This window comes from Pteropus vampyrus, unplaced genomic scaffold (genome assembly GCF_000151845.1).
Source record: "Pteropus vampyrus isolate Shadow unplaced genomic scaffold, Pvam_2.0 Scaffold128, whole genome shotgun sequence".
NCBI classification, from domain to species: Eukaryota; Metazoa; Chordata; class Mammalia; order Chiroptera; family Pteropodidae; genus Pteropus; species Pteropus vampyrus.
In genome coordinates this window covers 405,963-410,931 of record NW_011888909.1, presented here as the reverse complement: position 1 = coordinate 410,931, position 4,969 = coordinate 405,963, and positions in this window count along the sequence as shown.

Genomic DNA, 4,969 nt, shown 5'->3' with positions numbered 1-4,969 from the left:
GAGAGAGCTCCATGAAACCCCAGTAGGCAGAGACAATGACCCTTCTCAGCAGGAAGAAGATACAGAAGAAGAGACCTCCTGTCCCTCAACATCCATACTAATAAGAAGGAGTTCATGGCTCTTAGAAAAGGGTTAGGCAGGAAAATTTAGGGGGGTTTTGGGTCTGCCTGCAAAGACCCTGAGGTCATCCTATTCTAGAAAGGATCCACCCTAGTCTGCCCACAATTAAGCAAGCCAGAAGGCGTTTTTGGACTAAAAGTAACTCATACAAGGAAATAAGTAAGGAGATAACTGGATACTAGATTCAGCAAGTCACTGGCACCTGTGTAATTGAGACCCCAACAACCTTTAATTCACCTGAGCCTCATTATACCATCATTATAATATAATACATATGCCCAGAAGTTCATTAATATCATTATAACAGACTGAATTCTGGGAATGAACATGCACAGAAAGCAAGATTGATTCCTTCAGTCAAGGAAGCCTACTCCTCTAAGAAAAGTAACCACCCACAGCAAATAGGGATGAAAACACCAAAGGATTGTTACTGTGCCCTTGAGCCTCTTGAGCCACTCTTTTCTTTCTCGGCCCATTTCCACATCTGGAAGTGTACTATCACTTCTTATAAACCTAGTCTTTTCTACTGTATTTTGGTGTCTTGCTCAACTCTTTGTTCGAGACATTAAGAACCTGGACAACGCATCAAGAGAGGAACCCTACTCCCCAGTAACACTTGGTATCACTGTGTGGAGATTGGGCAAATGAGAGACCTTGTCCACTGACCAAGAGGAATCCAAATGGAAGCAGTGGAAATGTCCCCATCAGCAGGAGCCTTGGGAACCCTCTCAGTGTTACAGAGTTTTTGCTACATGGGGGTTAAGATGATACAGCTATAAACTGAAGACATTAGCACTGCATCCCCACCTCATAACTTTCATAGGCAGAATTTAGAAACCTTTGATCTAGCTTATTTTTAACATCGCCTCTTTCCCAAACTAATGATATTGTGCATTGAGCTTTCAAAACATTTACGACAGTTATTTAAACTTAATTCTGTGTTTAAGTAACTTTAGTGCTGGCTATCATTTTCTTCGATCTGAACTTGGTTATTTGTGGACTCTTTATCATGCACGGACTTTGGGTAGGTGGCTCACATCTTTGTTAGCTTCTGAGCACAGGTTGGTGGGTGGTGGTCTCCCTGATGTGTTGCCTGTCTGTGGATGCCTTACTTAGACATCCACTCATGAACATGATCGTGTCATGACTCAGTTCCTTTTAGAATGCTATCATTTGTCTATGTTGTCTATTTAATGCTGCAAAAAAGGTAAGCCTGACTTCTATCCTTTTGTCTTGAGCTTGCTCTTTCTGCAGTATGCATGGGTGATTATTTGTCCTTAGAGTTCAAGAATTTCACCAGACAGATTTCTAGGTGTTAATCTGTTTTCATTCTTTTTGCCTGAGTCCTGGTGAGTACTTTTGATCTGCAGATGTAGGTCTTTCTCCAGCTCAGAACTGTTTTATTCTGTTATTTCTTTCAATGCCACTTCTTTTCCCTGAGTTCTCATTTCTCTTTCAGTGACATGGTTTTCAGAACACCGCAGCTCCATTGTGTGTTCCCCAGAGCTGTCCTGCCTCTCTGAGCTCTCATTTCTGATCACTTTGTCCTTTCCTGAGCAATCTGCTCAAGTTTACATCCATTCAGGGGACTGCAAATGGGTGTTTATTCAAATAGGTCAGTATTTGACCTACTTCCTCCCCTTCATCTCATGTATATTGACTTTTCCTTTGTACATTTTCACCAAAGGTGAATTCCACCCACCTGGCTCTAAAACAAGAGGAGAGGTGTTTTTTTTCAGCCTCAAGAACAGACTGTTACAAGAGAAATGCATGAATCAGCCAGAGCCAGCAGACTGTCAGAGATCCTGGAACAGTCTGCATCCTAGCTCTCTTGCATATTCATTGTACATCTGGCATCTGACCTCCAAAGCACAGTCAAAAGAAAAAAATCAGAAGCTGGTTCTCTGCTGAGAAATATCATCCAGATGCCCCATTTCTGATGCTGGCATTACAACTAGTTTCTTTGCGGGAGCCAGAATTGAAAAGGTCCTGACCATTTACTCATTGGCCATCCAAGCAAATGATACAATTGCTATTCCAATTACCTGCAAGCAAGAGATGAGTGAAAAAGTCAGCTCTGTCTGGATTTTAGACTGACATCCAAATTGTGAGAATTAATGCCATTCCAGGAAGTTGAAATCATGTCCCTCATTCTAAAGACAGGAGAGCTTTAGAGGAAAATACATTCTTAATTCACAATTGCCTCTTTAAGACTTTTCTCTGTAAGTATTCCCTGGTAGTTCTGTTACCCAATGCATTCAGCATAGCAAATGCCTGGTTTTGTGGGTGGTGGTATTAATTATAAGCTTTTGAAATTTAAATCATTTTTGACTGTCCTCTTTACCTATAAAGGCATCTCATATCCTCTTTGGGGAAGGATGTGGTATAAATTGAAAGATCTTTGCAACCTAAGAGGCCTTGGTTTCATGAGTTTGTCAATATGAATGTCCCCACATTAACACTAGCATTTGTCTTAGTACTTAAATCTTAATAGCGTTAAGTTCTCACCTACTCAAGTGGAAAATCTTCTCTCTTGGTAACCTTAGCCAAGTGTTTTAGCCTGTGCTCTCCTTAAATGCAGAGCCTGAAGCAAGAGTCTATGTGCAGGTATTTTATTTTGGAAAGTAATCCTAAAGAATAGGAATATAATCTGGAGGGAGTGAAGTTGAGAGGAGCGAAGCCAATCCAGGGATGTGACGTTAAGCTGTTCGAGTACTGCAAAAATCAGGAGCTCTGACCTTCAGAGCTTAGCCACACAGAATTCATCTCAGAATTGTTTAACCTAGAATGGAAAAAGGTAGTATTTCAATGCCAGCTCCTATCTCCCAATGGTCAAGCGTTGCCCCATAGGTGTTGGTTCTCTCACATTTTCAGGATTGCCCAGGAGCATGTGTCAGAATGGCTGCCTGGCTCCTGCTAAATCCCAAGAGAGAGAGGCTTCAGGGAAGAAGGTGAGAGATGCCTGGTACAGCCAAGGAGAGGTGCTGCCAAGTTACACCTGTAGGCAGCTAGTTACCACAGCAACAGCCAGACTAAAATGTAGGCCAAGAGGATGTGAAATAGAGCATGAGACATGTCTTCTGCATTGAGCATTTGCAAGGAATGGGCCTTCCATGTGTCTTTTCAATAGTTACAACTATTGTAACTTGCAGAGCCAGTGTTATGTAGGCACTGACTACAGAACAGGACCCTCCACCTTGTGTATTGGGAAAGAGATGGAGATGATAGAGATAGAGATGGAGATGATAGAGAGAGAGAGAAAGAGAGAGAGAGAGAGATGGACAGATAGAGATAGTCTAGTTAATAAAATTAAATGAATGGAACAATTTCTAAATAAATATAAATTTAATATAAATATAAAAGTACATTCCCTTCTGGGCACTTTTACCCATACAAATTTAACTCTTCTGAAAACATGGGAGGTAGGTATTTTTTTTGTTCCATAGATTAGGAAGGTGAGTTTCAGAGAAATAATGCTCCCAAAATAACACCACTATCGAGTTGCTGAGCCACGGTTTGAGTTCAGGAACGTATAAAGAAAAGAACTGCATCATATATTACTCAGGATGCTCAAATCTATCAATTTTATTATTTTAACCAACACACTGGTTTGACCATTTTTTCTTGTTTGGTTGGTTGGTTTTATTTTAAGTCCTGTGAAAGCTTTGGGCTTTCTTTCCTGTTAGCTGGTGATTAATGCTGTATTGCCAATATAAAAACGATGGCTTTCCGTAGGTAACATGAAAGCTAAGTTGATACAGGTCAGCCTGACCCTTGCCAAAATAAAGAGAAATATTGCATACAATGACAAAAAGTGTAATGTAGAGGTAGGTTCAAAACTAAAAAGATGAAATCCTCAACTGCTAAATACAATGGGAAAAATTTTAAATACAATAGAAACCACATTGACTCCATGGGGAACCACTTTGTTTCTTCCCCATATTATCAGTCCCAGTGGCTTGGGTTCTAATTTCTACATGCGGACAGAGAATGTGTGTTCAGAACTGAGTAAAGTAAGGAATTAAGGAATTGAATCTAAACCACATGCATGAAGTCCAGAGATTAAAAAAAAAAAAAAACACAAACAAACAAACAAAAAAAAACAGCCTCATTCTTAACTAGGAAACAGATGAATTCCATCTACCTTCCTAAAAAGGCTAAAGAAGGTTTATGGCCTATCAAAGATCTTAAAAAGAAAGTTACTATAAAATATCCAAATTTCAGGCAAGTTCCACATGAAGGTATAAAGTTAAATAATATTATTTAAGAAATAGAAGAATGGTCAAATATTTAACACAAAATCTGTGCAAGTCAATGCACCCCCTAAATGGCATCAACAGAAAGAAATATATAATGACTCTGGGTAAAGGTGTACAACCCACAGCACAGAAAATTCCCACAGAAATAAGTTGGCCCTGACTGATATAAATTCACACTACAGAAATATCAAAATGTGAGAAAAATAAACTACATTGAAGAAGAATGAGCAGATCTCTCTTTAGAGAGATCTAATGGACTGAGGAAGAAAATGTGAAGTAAGTAGGTATGAAATGACTAAAAAGTTAACAGTTTAAAAAGAAAATATAATGAAGAATTGATTCGTATGAAAAAGGAAGAGTCAGATTTGGAAAAGAACTAATAGAACTAGAAATAAAAGAGAAAAAAATCATAAACATTTAAAACTCAATGAATGAGTTAAACATAGGATCAGAAAGATAAAAAAAAACTGTAGTGATAGTGAACTAGAAGATAGATTTGGAGAAACCACCAGAATGTACCTACAAAACAGAGATGGAAAATAAGAAAGAGAGATTAAAAGCCATAGAGGATAACATAAAACAATTAACAA